The sequence below is a fragment of the Eurosta solidaginis genome, chromosome 1 (assembly GCF_040869045.1).
Source record: "Eurosta solidaginis isolate ZX-2024a chromosome 1, ASM4086904v1, whole genome shotgun sequence".
NCBI lineage: Eukaryota > Metazoa > Arthropoda > Insecta > Diptera > Tephritidae > Eurosta > Eurosta solidaginis.
The window spans coordinates 22966358-22984913 of NC_090319.1; the positions used below are offsets into that span (position 1 = coordinate 22966358).

The window sequence follows — 18556 nt, forward strand, 5'->3', positions numbered from 1 at the left end:
ATTCTGATACATTTCTTTTGTATCAAACTTTTCTGGCTAGTCGGTACTCCGTTCGAACCGTTTGGAGCGGACAATAAACCAGCGGAAATCTTTTACAGAGCATTTAGCTACTTCCTTAAGTTCCAGTAGTATTTAACTGCATATGTGACCCGGCCTATGAAAAGGTGGCTTATGACTCAAACAAAGAAAACTACTAAGAAGCTGAAGAAATGCATTGTTTATCTTTAACAGCTGTTTCTCGCAATTTCTTTTTTGAGTCATAAGCCACCTTATCATAGGCCGGGTCACATATAGTTAGAAACCTAGTGCGTGTTAGGGTTGGGTAGTGCGCGACCGCCTCCTTGATGTCCTCCTCACCGCAGCTCCAGCACGCAGACCTATTGGGAAGTAGCCCGTGATTATGGTAGTGATTATAAAGATTCCTTTATTTGACCTATAAAACAGATTTACTGCTCTTGCTGTTTTAGTTCGTCCAGGTTTGCTTGGTTATCTTGCAGGTGTCCGAAGAGTACCAGTTGGAAACTGTCAACTCCTACTATGTAGAAGCTCCACTTGGAAGATACTAGCAAAATTGGGTAGACGGATAGACAGCGACTTAATTTAAAAGCATTCGTTTTCTAAACGTACACATTTTTGTTGTCGAAGTAGATACGTTCAACACACACCTTACATATACACTTGCATTTTAACCTCCAGACATACACATATATACCACAATCTCTGTTACATAGCAAACAAGGATACTGCTTTTTAAATTATGTGAAAAAATAGCTACAAATGCACATCGGCTTCCTTCACTTGGCCCGGATGTAGTGAGTTGTAAATTAAATACCACATTTTCCTCTCACTTGCTTTTAATAGATGACCGTGATCAACCATCAACTGTCATCTGTCGTTTACTAAACAATTTTTTTGCGGTTCGGTATTCTAAGGACAAAACAAAAACAAATGTTGTTACTGAAGTCTGTAGATCCTAACACAAACTGATGGATTGTGGTTTAAAGGAATCTCATTACGTTAAAGGTTTTGACTTATGTTATGTTACCCAGCGGTATTTTTAAATAATAAAGTGGCACATTTTCGATACTTGAAAGACTTAAAATTTAGAGGATTAAAACAACAATGGCTTAGCTTGATGTACTTCCGTGGAGAATGTAGTAAGGAAATATACCTGTACTTGTTCGTTGCTAGCAGCTTCAATCCATAAATGCGCTTTTGGCCAGGCGTTCAATAGCCTGAAATCGGCCTCAAACTTTAACCAAAAGAACCAATACATATTCAGCAATGTTGCACTCCATCTTTGATTCGTTTTCAGTCATTGGCTGAGCTGATTATTATATAGCAGTCCATTGCTCTTACCCCAAATCCTGTTAGGGTTTCCATCATAGTTACAAATGACCATGCTTGCTTTAAGTGCTTAATGCTGTTGTGGTGAAAGTGGAAAAAGGAAAGCAATCGATTAAATTACCGCAAGTACATATATGAATACATTAGGCTGTTCCATTTTGTATTGAATTTTATGATTTGGATGATAATGAAAAGAAGGCTTATAGAAAAGTGTGGCCAAGGAAAAAAACTTCTTAACAATTTTAGTCCGTACTAAGCTCTTACGGGCCAGACGTTTCGACCTAATCCGAATTTGCCTGTGTTCATGAGATCCAATATTAAGAAACTGTAATGAGTGAGATGAAGCGGTTTAAAATTAAAGCATAAGGGTATCGCTGACTATTATGTGCCGTTGAAGGCTTCAAAATAGTAGTGAACTGGTTTACTTATTCAAGAATGGGTTGAAGTTACACGAAAAGAGAGAAGGAAAAGTTTCAGTCAGAAGCTCGCTGTAGGCCACATATTAAAGTTGCCTAATTAATGCAGTGACATTTTCTGCTATTAAATTGTTATATATCTCAACATCCATTCTGAAAGCCGAGCAGCTATCAACGTCCTATGATAATATCCCACCTCGCTTGCCGTTACGTTGAGCTATTGTAAGACTAAAATCATTTCGTTCTCGGCGCATAGCAACATCACGCGACTCGCCTAGAGCCCGTGGGTATAACAAAACTGGCTTTAGGCATTACGGCCACATTTAGTTTGCTTCACTAATGATGGGATCGAGCCAAATAAGTAAAAACTCTGCACACATTACCCATTGCAGGGTAGCAAGATCATCCTGGCCAGAAGTGGATAGCAGGTGGTCTGCTGAGAATGATGGTTTCACTAAGGCTCGTATATGAATGGGGTTTAGGGTTTTGATGGGTCATTGTCCAATTGAAGTCAAAGCGGTATTTCTCAAAGTACTACTCGAACGCTCATCTTGCCGCAGCTGCATGGGCGATGACGAGGTGGAGTTGTCGAATGACTTCATGCTGCACTATCCATTATCATCATATTTTTTCCCAGTGCTGCGGTATTACTTCCTCTCTGTTATGTATCCTTTTTCGCTACCCTTGTTATTTCAGGTCACCAATATCTGCCCCACCTTTAGCGAGCTAGTATTGTCCCTACTTTCATTGTTATTCGCGTCGGATTGAATTCTTTGCGCGCTATCGTCCTCTACATTTTTCTATCACACTAGGGGTAAGGATGTAACCTATTTTTTGAGTCGTACTACCACTTTTTCGGGCTAAGCGGGCTTATTTTAAATATGCAGTACACTTGCTGTTATAAGGTCATAGCTTCTTCTGCTTTTTCAAAGTATTTTTCTTTTTTGGGTAGCTGAAGTCACAGCGTTATCTCCCGTTGACTTCTCTAACAAAGGCGGAGTCTTAACATTGCGTCTCTGTGTACTGTCTACTCAGCTTCTTCAATATACCTGAAACCTCTGCCTTTTCTAACCGATTGCATAATAGGGGGTTTGTGGTTAAAAATGCCTTGTTAGGTTACCCACTTCGACCTGCGGCTATACGACTCTATCAAAAGTACTCACTCTGCCGTCCGGTTGGGTTACCTAAGATTTTCATGCCCTGAATAATTTTTAATGCTGTTTAGTACGGGAGCGGGCTTCTTTATGTGAGGTTAGGTTAAGAATGCGTGTATCGGATCTTCCAGAACTTCGGTTCGAAGGAAGTTTTGTGCATTGTCCGCTGGCAGCACTTCCGTTTAAACAGATTAGTTCCCAATAGTCCTAAACGAACCACTTCTTTTCTCTGATGAACTCAAGCATGAGCGTGAGATCCACTTTCCCAACCACTGCTAGATTATCAAAAACCCTGCCCAAACATTGGTTGACACATCAACTAAAGAAACTACGTTGAACCCTTCTTGGGGTTCTCTGCTCACTACGCCTGATTTTCGCAGGCATGTAAGCCTTTGCACCTTCCCTGCTATTCGTCTATTGCTCTTTCCTTACTCTCTCTACCTTGTTCCCTTCTCTAACCGGCTAACTCTTCTGCTGCCTCCTCATCATGGCCACTGCTTTTCCGGAACCTTTGCGCTTCAAGTCCAACGAACCTCTTGTAGCGTTATCATCCTTCCTAGCTACCATATATTTCGACCTTATCTACATTATAAGCATTAAATATTTAGAAAAGGAAGCGTCCGTGACAGCAGCAACGTCCACCACTACTTTCTGTGGTGTCCCGTTATCGGGAAGGCTCCTATATATCCATGTGGCTGCAAATCAGAAAATATGCACTATCATCATACAATTTCTGTTTAGTGGCACTAGTAATTATTGGTCGTCGGACCCACCCACGGCGCAACATCGTAGATGCAGAAACATAAACCACTCAGACTATTGGACTATTGATACAGTTCAGTCTAGTTGAAGTACAGATTGAAATTCTTCTTCAACATACTCAAATCTACTTACCCACAATAAAATGGCCAAACTAAAAAATATCACAAAGACATATTTTTTTTGGCCAAACTCGCCAATGGTGAATTTTGAAATACTAAATGTTGCAGCCTACGTAAATATAAAAAACTTTTTAATAAATTTTTCAAACTAACTTAAACAAGTAAGGAAGGTTAAGTTCGGGTGTAACCGAACATTACATACTCAGTTGAGAGCTATGGTGACAACATAAGGGAAAATAACCATGTAGGAAAATGAACCGAGGGAAACCCTGGAATGTGTTTGTATGACATGCGTATCAAATGAAAGGCATTAAAGAGTATTTTATGAGGGAGTGGGCCATAGTTCTATAGGTGGACGCCATTTAGGGATATAGCCATAAAGGTGGATCAGGGTTGACTCTAGAATGCGTTTGTACGATATGGGTATCAAATTAAAGGTATTAATGAGGGTTTTAAAAGGGAGTGGTGGTTGTTGTATAGGTGGTCGCCTTTTCGAGATATCGCCATAAAGGTGGACCAGGGGTGACTCTAGAATGCGTTTGTACGATATGGGTATCAAATGAAAGGTGTTAATGAGTATTTTAAAAGGGAGTACTCCTTAGTTCCATAGGTGGACGCCGTTTCGAGATATCGCCATAAAGGTGGACCAGGGCTGACCCTAGAATTTGTTTGTACAATATGGGCATCAAACGAAAGGTGTTAATGAGTATTTTAAAAGGGAGTGGGCCTTAGATCTATAGGTGGACGCCGTTTCGAAATATTGCCACAAAGGTCGACCAGGGGTGACTCTAGAATGTGTTTGTACGATATGGGTATCAAATTAAAGGTATTAATGAGGGTTTTAAAAGGGAGTAATCCTTAGATCCATAGGCGGACGCCGTTTCGAGATATCGCCATAAAGGTGGGTCAGGGGTGACTCTAGAATTCGTTTGTGCAATATGGGTATCAACTGAAAGGTGTTAATGAGTATTTTTAAAAGGGAGTGGGCCTTCGTTCTATAGGTGTTCGCCTTTTCGAGATAGCGCCATAAAGGTGGACCAGGGGTGGTTTTAGAATATGTTTGTACGATATGGGTATCAAATGAAAGGTGTTAATGAGTATTTTAAAAGGGCGTGGGGCTTAGTTCTATAGGTGGACGCCTTTTCGAGATATCGCCATAAGGGTGGACCAGGGGTGACTCTAGAATTCGTTTGTGCAATATGGGTATCAAACGAAAGGAGTTAATGAGTATTTTAAAAGGGAGTGGGCCTTAGTTCTATAGGTGGACGCCTTTTCGAGGTATCGCAATAAAGGTGGACCAGGGGTGACTATAGAATTTGTTTGTGCGATATGGGTATCAAATGAAAGGTGTTAATGAGTATTTTTAAAAGGGAGTGGGCCTTCGTTCTATAGGTGTTCGCCTTTTCGAGATAGCGCCATAAAGGTGGACCAGGGGTGGTTTTAGAATATGTTTGTACGATATGGGTATCAAATGAAAGGTGTTAATGAGTATTTTAAAAGGGCGTGGGGCTTAGTTCTATAGGTGGACGCCTTTTCGAGATATCGCCATAAGGGTGGACCAGGGGTGACTCTAGAATTCGTTTGTGCAATATGGGTATCAAACGAAAGGAGTTAATGAGTATTTTAAAAGGGAGTGGGCCTTAGTTCTATAGGTGGACGCCTTTTCGAGGTATCGCAATAAAGGTGGACCAGGGGTGACTATAGAATTTGTTTGTGCGATATGGGTATCAAATGAAAGGTGTTAATGAGTATTTTTAAAAGGGAGTGGGCCTTCGTTCTATAGGTGTTCGCCTTTTCGAGATAGCGCCATAAAGGTGGACCAGGGGTGGTTTTAGAATATGTTTGTACGATATGGGTATCAAATTAAAGCCATTAATGAGAGTTTTAAAAGGGAGTGGCGGTAGTTGTATATGTGAAGGCGTTTTCCAGATATCGACCAAAATGTGGACCAGGGTGACCCAGAACATTATCTGTTGGATACCGCTAATTTATTTATATATGTAATACCTGCCAAGATTTTAAGGGTTTTTTATTTCGCCCTGCAGAAATTTTTCATTTTCTTCTACTTAATATGGTAGGTGTCACAACCATTTTATAAAGTTTTTTCTAAATTTATATTTCACGTCAATAAAACAATCCAATTACCTTACCATGCTTCATCCCTTTTTTCGTATTTGGTATAGAATTATGGCATTTTTTCATTTTTCGTAATTTTCGATATCGAAAAAGTGGGCGTGGTCATAGTCGGATTTCGTTCATTTTTCATACCAAGATAAAGTGAGTTCAAGTAAGCACGTGAACTAAGTTCATTAAAGATATGTCGATTTTTGCTCAAGTTATCGTGTTAACGGCCATGCGGAAGGACAGACGGACGACTGTGTATAAAAACTGGGCGTGGCATCAACCGATTCACAGAAAACGGTTAACGTCATAAAATCTATGCCCCTACCAAATTTCAAAAGGATTGGTTAATTTTTGTTCGACTTATGGCGTTAAAAGTATTCTAGACAAATTAAATGAAAAAGGGCGGAGCCACACCCATTTTGAAATTTTCTTTTATTTTTGTATTTTGATGCACTATATCATTACTGGAGTTGAATCTTGACATAATTTACTTATATACTGTAAAGATATTAAATTTTTTGTTAAAATTTTACTTTAAAAAAAAATTGTTTTTTAAAAGTGGGCGTGGTCCTTCTCCGATTTTGCTAATTTTTATTAAGCGTACATATAGTAATATCAGTAACGTTCCTGCCAAATTTCATCATGATATCTTCAACGACTGCCAAATTACAGCTTGCAAAAATTTTAAATTACCTTCTTTTAAAAGTGGGCGGTGCCACGCCAATTGTCCAAAATTTTACTAGTTTTCTATTCTGCGTCATAAGTTCAACTCATCTACCAAGTTTCGTCGCTTTATCTGTCTTTTGTAATGAATTATCGCACTTTTTCGGTTTTTCGAATTTTTCGATATCGAAAAAGTGGGCGTGTTTATAGTCCGATATCGTTCATTTTAAATAGCGATCTGAGATGAGTGCTCAGGAACCTACATGCCAAATTTCATCAAGATACCTCAAAATTTACTCAAGTTATCGTGTTAACGGACGGACGGACGGACATGGCTGAATCAAATTTTTTTTCGATGCTGATTATTTTGATATATGGAAGTCTATATCTATCTCGATTCCTTTATATATGTACAACCAACCGTTATCCAATCAAACTTAATATACTCTGTGAGCTCTGCTCAACTGAGTATAAAAAGTTCACTTACTTTGTAATAACAGGTAAGTAATGATAATTTATATTTGCAAAATTACTCTTGTGCTCTAAGTCATAAATCTCCTTCCTATCAAGCATCAAACTCACGAACCAAATTCTTAATTCAAGGAAAAAACGATTGTAAAAATGCTATAATCGTAAAATTGTCATTAACCACAAAAACAGCAACAACAGTCTTATGACTGGGAAAATGTTCTGCGTATTTTCGCAAGATTTTGCAAATAACTCAGCCTTGCATAAAAGTTTTAAGGTCTTATTATTTGCTATAAAACCAAAAAAGTTGTAATAGTAAATGTGGCAAAGAGGGAGGAGCGAAATATTTATGTTATAGGGTGGTTCAACTTTCAGCTTCCTTCCCGATAGAAATTTCACACATTCGTGATGAAGTTATCTGCAATAACTGGAAAAACAGACTAAGTGCCGTGAAATTCACATAAGTGTACGTGAGCTTGGGTGTAAGCTGCTTCTTGTAATACAATTTGATGGATACGTGGACTGCAGAAAGTAAACGCACACAAGCACAGCTACGTTTGTGGTTATAATACTGAGTTGGGCCTATACCAAATAAAAAAGTTGCGAAAGTGCGCCACTAAATTTGAAAATTGAGTTGAGAGGATGTCAAAAAAAAAAAAAAAATCTTTTGCTCTTTGCAAAACACGCGAAATTGTTTTTTGTTAGCATTTGATATTTGAAATTTGGTTTCTTAAATTTATATATCATTTTTTTTTTTTGCCTAAGGAATCTCCACAGTTCGTTTTAATATCCTTTTAAGTTCTGTAGTCGTTTTCCTGTGCTCTTTTCATTCCTTAAGGGATCACAACTGGTTTAGCAAAAAAAGAGTATAAAGTATAAGAAAATTACTGCGGAGCTCAAAATGATATTAAGAGAAACTACATACAGCGATTCTTATGAGAAAAATTGGGACATATCAAATTTAACAAGTAAGGAAGTCTAAGTTCGGGTGAAACCGAACTTTACATACCCACTGTACACTTGAAATGCTGTTGTTGTTTGTTTTGTGTGCTCAAGAGTGTTGCAAGGTGCGCAAAAATGCATATACATATGGTCCTATTTTGAACTAATATTTCTTAGAGGTATGCCTCCCGAAACATAGAAAATTGCGTAGTCGTAAAAGAGCCCATTTTTTTAAATTTGAAGTTTTTCTTATTTATTGTTATAAATCAACTTGGAAAATGAAATACCATTGATATAAAGCTTAGTTGCAAAGTTATAGGTTATTTTATTCGTCCATGACCCTTTTAAAAATCTTTTATATAAAAGTGGGCGTGGTCCTTAACCGATTGCGTTAATTTTTCTTCAAAGCATTCCTTATAGTAAAGGCAACCTCTCTGCCGAATTAAAAAAAATCGAATTTAAAAAAAATAATTTTCAAATTTTTATCAAGAGTCTCAATACCAGTCCACACGTCAAATTTCAACGTTCTAGGTGTATTATTTATTAAATAATCATGTTGTTTATGTTTTCCAAAATGTTGTATATATAAAAAGTAGGCGCGATTATCATCCGATTTCGCTCATTTTCAATACCAGCCTATTCTGGGCCCATATAAGCTCGTGTACCAAATTTGGTGAAGATATCTCAATATTTATTCAAGTTATCGTGTTAACGGGCAGACGGACGGACATGGCTCAATCAAATTTTTTTTCGATACTGATGATTTTGATATATAGAAGTCTACGTCTATATCGATTACTTTATACCTGTACAAGCAACCGTCATCCAATCAAAGTTATAATACCCTGTGTATAAGTACAGCTGAGTATAAAAATATTTCGTTTGATACCCAACTTCGTAATTGCACAATGACTCATTTTTATTTCAATGAAAATTTGCTTACTTGGTGTCCGGGAAAGAGATTATTTATAAGATTGGTAAACATTTTGGAAAATACTCATTTTAAGCTCCAAAGCTTATTGTGAATTTAAGCACAGTTTGCTCAGAAAACAGCATGGGAGCCAAACCGGTCTCCCCACTCAACTTTTCCCTTTGTACTTAGGCGGATACTTAATGAGTAGAAAATTTTTCATATATTCGCTTACCATAGCCTTAATTGCATAAGAGCTATATCTTTTGACATTAAAACAAGACGATAATTAAGCTTGTATACTTCATTTAATATATGTGACCCGGTCTATGAAAAGGTGGCTTATGACTCAAAAAAGAAATTTCGAGAAACAGCTGTTAAATATAAACAATGCATTTCTTCAGGACGTCTGTGCTCTTGGTTTTTTTTTTTAGTCATAAGCCACCTTTTCATAGACCGGGTCACATATGTACTTTCACTCAAGCAACTTAAATTCACGGCTTAGTGTTAAAGAAACTTCTGATGTTGACTCTGAAATCCAGATATTAAAGAAAAATATCCTTTAAACTTTCAGTGCAGCTGCGACAACAAACTCTCCTGTACAATCAGTGCAAGTTGACAAGAAAAATAAACTCGCATAAATTATGTAATATGAAAATGGGTATGCATTTTGCGTCAACTGAATTTGCGTTTACGCGCATTTTCATAAATATACTCGCAAATTCAATCAGTTGTGACATTATGTCGCAAACAGATGATGTCTGTTTGTTTTGTTTTTATGTAGAAAGTTGATATGCTGAATTTTAACGTAAGGTATGACGTAATTCTCAGCAACAGTTATGAATATTCAAAAACAAACTCGTTAAAGCAACAATGAATGACGTTTTGAGCAGGGTTTGAAAATAACTTTTACTGGTTAAGATTTAAAGCGAAAAAAGAAAGTTAAAGTCATCTGTACAAAAATAATATCAAAGAAATCCGTTTGAAAGACAAGAAAATTAACTTTTTTTAATTTTCCCCCCTCGAAAAGCAATATTTTTTTTATTTTTTTTAGTTTGCCTCTAAAATAATTAATAGTTAGTTCATTTTTTTATTCCGCTTGGAGAAAAGTTAAAAATTTTGAGTTCTTTGTTTTACTTGACAAGATATAATTTTTATATATTGCTCAGAAAATTAAAGTTTTTTTTTTAAGTTTTAAATTTTTTTTGTAATATACATATTTATTATTGAGTTGTTGTTTCAAAATATAATAAGAATGTTTTAGTTTTTTATTTTGATCGGAAAAAAATTTGAAAAAAAAAATTAAAACAATAAATATTTTCCGAGCGAAATAACAAAAAAAGTATCAATATTTTCTAAGTAAAATAAAAGCCTTATAAAATACATTAAATATTCTGAACAAAATAAATAACTCAAAAAATAATTATAGTTGTTCGAGAAAGTTTTTTTTTTTTTTTTTTGCTGAAATATCTTACATTGCATTCAAAATGCAACGCTGCAAATCTAAACTCAGACCGAAATATAAGTTGTATATTAACCATATATATTTATACGTGGAACTATTAGACATAAAATCAAACCATTTTTCAAACGACACTATGAATAAATATTGTCAAGCGAACGGACACGTTTTTATTTCCTCTGCCCGAAAAACTCCTACAAAATTTATTCAAAATTTTTTGGAGTTTTTTTCGATTTAGAAATTTAAAAAAATTTAAAAAAATCAAAACAATAAATATTTTCCGAGCGAAATAACGGAAAACGGTCAAAATTCTAAAATCAAAATTCTGAAGTCAAAATTCCGGAATCAAAATTTTGGGTCGGCAAAATTCTGGAAGTCAAAATTCCGGAATCATGGCATGGCGTAGCCGGTGTTGGATCGGCTAAGGGTTATTTTTTTAAAGTGCGCCCGAGGGCCGCCTACGCAGAAGGACATCACCGTGGCGGTAGCCACGGTTATACCACACACCGGGACTTGGCATGGCGTAGCACAGGGTTATTTTTTATAAGCGCGGCCGAAGGCCGCCTATGCAGAAAGGTGTTCTACGCATTATTGACTTCCATAATATTGATTTCCGGTGTTTCGACTTCCGGAATTATGAATGCAGAATTTCCAAAAAAGCAGAATTTTAACCCATTTTTCATTTTGCTCGAAATATATTCATTTAAAATTTTGGAGGTTTTTCATTTTGCTCGAAAAAAATCATCTGAGTAAAATAGTAATAATTTATAACTCAAAATATAATTATAATTTTTCTCGCAACAAGAGCAGGCAAGTCGAAGGAAAAAATTGTACGTTGTTTTTTTAATTGTTTTTTGATCTTTTTATTTCACTCCGATATTGTTTATTATATTTTGAGTTTTCTTATTTTCTCCGAAAAATAAAAATAATAATAACAAGTAAGGAAGTTTAAGTTCGGGTGTAACCGAACATTGCATACTCAATTGAGAGCTATGGTGACAACATAAGGGAAAATAACCATGTACGAAAATGAACCGAGGGAAACCCTGGAATGTGTTTGTATGACATATCTATCAAATGTAAGGCACTAAATTTTATGAGGGAGTGGGCCATAGTTCTATAGGTGGACGCCATTTAGGGATATCGCCATAAAGGTGGATTAGGGTTGACACTAGAATTTGTTCGTACGATATGGGTATCAAAAAAAAGGTGCTAATGAGTATTTTAAAAGGGAGTAATCCTTAGTTCCATAGGTGGACGCCGTTTCGATATATCGCCATAAAGGTGGACCAGGGGTGACCCTAGAATTTGTTTGTACGATATGGTTATCAAATTAAAGGTATTAATGAGGGTTTCAAAAGGGAGTGGTGGTAGTTGTATAGGTGGTCGCTTTTTCGAGATATCGCCATAAAGGTGGACCGGGGTGACTCTAGAATGCGTTTGTACAATATGGGTATCAAACGAAAGGTGTTGATAATTTTTTTAAAAGGGAGTGGGCCTTAGTTCTATAGGTGGAAGCCGTTTCGAAATATCGCCATAAAGGTGGACCGGGGGTGACTCTAGAATGTGTTTGTACGATATGGGTATCAAATTAAAGTTATTAAAGAGGGTTGTAAAAGGGAGTCGTGTTAGTTGTATAGGTGGTCGCCTTTTCGAGATATCGCCATAAAGGTGGACCAGGCCTGACTCTAGAATACGTTTGTACAATATGGGTATCAAACGAAACGTGTTAATGAGTATTTTAAAAGGGAGTAGGCCTTAGTTCTATAGGCGGATGCCTTTTCGAGGTATCGCAATAAAGGTGGACCAGGGGTTACTCTAGACTTTGTTTGTACGATATGGGTATCAAATGAAAGGTGTTAATGACTATATTAAAAGGGCGTGGGGCTTAGTTCTATAGGTGGACGCCTTTTCGAGATATCGCCATAAAGGTGGACCATGGGTGACTCTAGAATGTGTTTGTACGATATTGGTATCAAATTAAAGGTATTAATGAGAGTTTTAAAAGGGAGTGATGGTAGTTGTATATGTGAAGGCGTTTTCCAGATATCGACCAAAATGTGGACCAGGGTGACCCAGATCTGTTGGATACCGCTAATTTATTTATATATGTAATACCTGCCAAGATTTCAAAAGTTTTTTATTTCGCCCTGCAGAACTTTTTCATTTTCTTCTACTTAATATGGTAGGTGTCACAACCATTTTACAAAGTTTTTTCCAAAGTTATATTTCGCGTCAATAAACCCATCCAATTACCATGTTTCATCCCTTTTTTCGTATTTGGTATAGAATTATGGCATTTTTTTCATTTTTCGTAATTTTCGATATCGAAAAAGTGGGCGTGGTCATAGTCGGATTTCGTTCATTTTTTACAACAAGATAAAGTGCGTTCAGATAAATAAGTGAACTATGTTTAGTAAAGATATGTCGATTTTTGCTCAAGTTATCGTGTTAAGGGCCATGCGGAAGGACAGACGGACGACTGTGTATAAAAACTGGGCGTGACTTCAACCGATTTCGCCCATTTTCACAGAAAACAGTTAACGTCATAAAAGCTATGCCCTACCAAATTTCAAAAGAATTGGTAAATTTTTGTTCGACTTATGGCATTAAAAGTATCCTAGACAAATTAAATGAAAAAGGGCGGAACCACGCCCATTTTGAAATTTTCTTTTATTTTGTATTTTGCTGCACCATATCATTACTGGAGTTGAATGTTGACATAATTTACTTATATACTGTAAAGATATTAAATTTTTTTGTAAAATTTTACTTAAAAAAAAATTTTTTTTAAGTGGGCGTGGTCCTTCTCCGATTTTGTTAATTTTTATTAAGCGTACACATATTAATAGGAGTAACGTTCCTGCCAAATTTCGTCATGATATATTCAACGACTGCCAAATCACAGCTTGCAAAATTTTAAATTACCTTCTTTTAAAAGTGGGCGGTGCCACGCCCATTGTCCAAAATTTTAGTAGTTTTCTATTCTGCGTCATAAGTTCAACTCACCTACCAAATTTCATCGCTTTATCTGTCTTTGGTAATGAATTATTGCACTTTTTCGGTTTTTCGAAATTTTCGATATCCAAAAAGTGGGCGTGGTTATAGTCCGATATCGTTCATTTTAAATAGCGATCTGAGATGAGTGCTCAGGAACCTACGTACCAAATCTCATCAAGATACCTCAAAATTTACTCAAGTTATCGTGTTAATGGACGGACGGACGGACGGACATGGCTCAATCAAATTTTTTTTCGATCCTGATTATTTTGATATATGGAAGTCTATATCTATCTCGATTCCTTTATATATGTACAACCAACCGTTATCCAATCAAACTTAATATACTCTGTGAGCTCTGCTCAACTGAGTATAAAAATATATCAGAGCAAATAAAATAAGTTAGGTTAGGTTAGGCGATAGCTGCCCTGATAAGGAAAGCTCACTTGGACAACACGAAGGTCCGTTGTGATACCACATACAACACAAATAACGCTGACGTAGATCTAGCTCCTTAGAGAATCGTTTGGTAGAAACGATAAACTTCCGAATGATACCGATCTCAACCTTGGATAAATCCCCGGGAGATCCAAGTGAGGCACGACCGAAGTACTTTCGCCTAGTTCTGGCAAAAGCTGGGCAATCAAGCATAAAGTAATTTGGTGATTCCACCTCATCACCCTCCATACAGCTGCAGCATAATGCTGTTTACAGTGTATTGAGACGTTCCTCATGGATACCCATGGGACAGTGCCCTGTCAAAAACAATAAAATAAGTTAAACAATAATTAAAATTTTTCGAATTAGTTTTTTTTTCCTCGACAAATAATTTTTATTTCGCTAGGAATATATTATTCATTTTTTGAGTTTTTAATTCAAAAATTATTAACAGTTTTCTGAGTTTTTTTATTTTGCTCGGAAAAGAATTATAAAAACTCAGAATATAGTAAACATTTTTTCAGTGAAATAGGTTAGGTTAGGTTGAACTGGCCAGTCCATGATAACCTCACATAGACTGAATAAGTCCGTAGTTTCTTTTAACGACCAAACTGAAAAACCCTATCAAAAACCAGGACCTATGTTATAAAATAACACCGTCCTCTTGGCAAATACTAGAAGCTTCCTAGGATTTAACCCACTTGCTGCTTCTTGATCTGACAGCTGTATCACTCCTAATAGGTGGAGCATTAGCCTTGAACGTGCTCGATCGTTTCCTCCTCCAGCCCGCACTTCCTACACCTGTTATCACTGGCCAAGCCTAATTTAAAGGCAGTGAAATATATAACTTTAAAAAATTTATAAATGATATAGAAACAATATATAACTGAAAAAATATTATTAACTTTTCGGGCGAGTAATTGATATTAGAGAAAAATTGTAAGTTTACAAACGGCGATGGTTACTAGGACATGTTTCTGAATTTCACTTCTTCATCAGTTAGCTTTTCGGGAGCTGAGCGTTGAACTCGGATCTCCAACATTCATATCAGTGCAAGCCTTTAGCTGCTAAGCGGCGAGTTTTTTATTTCCTTCGACAAAAAGCTTTTTTTTGTTGGAATATATTCTACTCCGAAATTACTAATAATATTTTGAGTTTTTATAATTCTAAATATAAAATAATAAAAATAATAATAAAAAAAATAATTATAAGAAACTCAAGAAATAAGAAATATTTCTCATTGAAATAAAAAAAAACACTCAAAAAATTATTAATAATTTCTGAGTGAAATAAAAAAATCAAATACCAATTAATATATTATAAAAAAAAACTGAAAATTTGTAATATTTTTGAGTGAAAAAAAAATTAAGGATATTCCGAGTAATATAAAAACTCAAAAAAAAAAAAAATTAATTTTTCGAGCGAGTTTGTTATTTCCTTCGGCATAAATTTTTTTTTTTATTTTGCTCGGAATATACTAATTATTTTTGATTTGTTACATCTCACTCAGAAATTCATGATAGTTTTTTTAGTTTCTTAATTCACTCAGAGAAAAAAACTCACAATTCATCCCTGGCAGTGACGAATAACACACAACCAACACACATGCCTACCTACCTGCTGTAGGTATACTTTCCACACTCTCCTTTGTTTTAATTCATTTATTTTGTGTAGTCTACTTAATACATTTTCAGTGTCGTGCATTGGTATATACGGCACGCGCCATAAAAAAAATAAAAACATTTTTTGCACGCCAATTCAAAAGAAGTGTTAAAGTGTAAGTGGGGCATGCTGCCAATTTAACATCGCAAGTTATTTGCTTGCCATATTTAAGTTTTGCTGTATCTATTTATTTTTATTATACGTTGCATACAAGCAAATTAACTTAAGTATAAGCTCATGAAAGGGTTTACTTTCGCCAACGTAATGCTTTTTTCATTCATTTCGGTTCACGATATTTAATTAGGCATACGCCATGGCCGACCTTTAGCTCTGTCATATTGGGTGCGGCGAATTCCTTAAATATTGGAAATTGACTTTTTTTTTTTCAATTAACATGCCCTTTTTCCTCTTTTTTTTTGAATGCATACAATGTTTCATTTGGTTTTCGTATAGAGAAGTTTTAACTCGTGCGTACATGCGAGTTGGTTCAATAAAAGTTTTACGCAAAAACTTTTAGCTGAAAATGCAATTAACTTTCTATTCCTCATTCGTCATCGTGAAGTTAGTCCGCGCTTACAAAAACACGTTTTTATACTCAGCTGAGCAGAGCTCACAGATCCTCCGGAGATCCTGCATTTAATTCCCAGGTCAAAGCAAGAAAGAAGTTTTTTCAATAGGAAAAAAGTTGCTCTAACGGCAGTGATTTGGCTGGTATCCGAGTATATAAAACCCGCCAAATTGCAGAAAAAATTAAAAGGAGCGCGACGCAAATTGGAAGAGAAGCTTCTTCCTTAACTCTCTTCTTAGGTTATCGCCTCTTGTGTTATTAATTTTTTAATAACATATTTATTTAGGGTTCATGATGCGAAACGATATAAGATTTGTAGTTTTCGAATAGGATTGGCGTAACTTTGTCCGATAACTTGTGAAAACAGTTTGTTTGCGCCCTTAATAAAAGACAAGTTCGCCAATTCAGTCCAATTTGGGCATCTTTGTTATTGCCCTTTTACAAACACCAGCTCCACCTGTTGCTCTCTCCTTGCTTTTCTGCATACATAGCTTTCCCTTTCTTCTAATTACCACACGATTATGAACATAGGAGGAGATTTTGATAAATTTTGTTTTAACCCTGTTATCGAGGTCAGATAGAAATCTATAAAAAATGTGTAAGACTAAGCCATATTACACCAAGAAGAACCCTTCAGTGGCAAGCTATTGTGGTTATAATACTGTCCTTGTATGCCACAAAAATGTTGGATAAAGTCAATATAACCTATGTTCGATTAATCAAAAATATCATTGCCGAGGCAGTCAGGCTACTACCGCAGCGTACTCGATTCTTTCCCAAAAAGAAGTGCCCAAGTAGTACGGTTTTGGTTACAACAACAAACCAAGTACTGAAGCAATAATAGCCTTCGCATCCAATTGCGAAAGTTCTTAGCAAACACAACAGAATATCTTGAGGATCATCAGTCTTACATCTTTTGGGTATGCATAGCAAAAATAATCTAAAGACCCTTTAATCGCACTCTCATTCCCAGTGATATGAAGAATATTTAACAACATCTTTCAACAAGCCGTAATAGAGTTTTAATGCAATTGGTACTGAATAATCCTCTTGAGGCTTTCACAAAGTTCCTCTTATGGAAATGACAATATAATCAAATGGTATGCATCCATAAAATAACGTTATGAGTGACACTGGAGTGCAGAAGTGGATCACATATGGACGTCGCGAAAGACTTATCGCTTGGAAGAACTCTCAATAATAATTCTGCGATGGTTAAAATGAGTTTATTAGCTTGGGGCTCAAGCTTCTAGCAGACTTTTAATACCACGGCGATAGACAGTAAACTGTACTAGAACAAATATATAAAGAACAGAAACCAGAACCGCCCTCTACGCTTCTTCAGCAACTGTGGTCGAAACGGAAACTATGCTGTCATCTCGAAAGAAGTTGTAAGGCAGTTAAATTGAACGCAGTTCAGCGCTAAAGTGAAGCAAGTCTTTGCCTGCTATCTGGGAACTATTTCCGATGACTTGCTTTAAATATGTCATAACATATCTGCCTTTACTCTAAGCAAACCTTTACTCTAGATCAGCCTTAACACACTTGATGGCACTGCAGATACTATCTACCTAGAAAATCTGTCACTCTCTGCAAGTATAAGGCTGCAAAGTTATCACAAACAGCCCTTAAGGAGAACGCTTGATAGCCATTATCTCAGAATCCCACAGCAGTGGCAGTTTCTCCGGCGTCAGATTTGCGATCAATGTCCCTCATAGTATGAACACTTCATCAAAGGAATCTTTAGATTCCAGGCAGTTTCTAAATGGTCTGTCCTCTCGATACATCACATCTGTAATATGAGACACAGGTCAAAGTAATGTCCCTGCAAACTTGATGCAAATAAACGATAGTGCCAGATGTAAGGTAAATCCAGTTAGAAACCGAAAAAGTTTTCTAATTAATACTAACCATTTTTACCTATCTCCATTGGCTGTGTTATTAACATACCAGCATTTGACGGGAGTGTACAGCGAATGCATGGAAATGCCAGAAAATATTCTTGTTTGGACCTAGATAACAAATAAAAAATTTTGAGCATGGTATTTGCAGATCCCTCACTCTGGTTAGGACACAAACTAAATGTTTGCAAAATGTCAAATACATTCCAAGCTTCATCAGTTTAACAAATTGGTTCAATTTCCTAATTTTGCTTAAGAGAGAGATGAAGTTCTTCACACCTGTCTACTGAGTTGATGCCGTCTTCTTTGTTGGACGATCACTTACCGGTGTTTCGTTATTTTTAACCAGACTGTTTACAATGTAGTTTCTCTTCCACTCTCTTGTATATATTATACTATATCTCTTGTAGATATTACAAGACCCGGTCTTCAACTTTGTTTGCCAGCTCCATCTCATTTTGTTTATATCTGTGATAAACTAGTCGGGATGCGGTGCCTTCCCTTGAAAGAGGCCGTACCTTCCATGTAGATGCCCTCAAATCATACGCATTATAACGTTTGCCATGGTTACTTATAATCAAAAAGAATTCATATCCCAAGCTTTTTACGTTTTGTCATTT

The 18556-nt window shown here is 36.2% G+C and overlaps 1 protein-coding gene across 4 annotated transcripts in view; it reads left to right on the forward strand.

Moving 5' to 3' along the window:
* LOC137250171 (diacylglycerol kinase eta) overlaps positions 1–18556 on the forward strand; it is a 207883-nt gene that overhangs the window by 155374 nt on the left and 33953 nt on the right. The gene's annotated exons all lie outside the window — the stretch shown is intronic.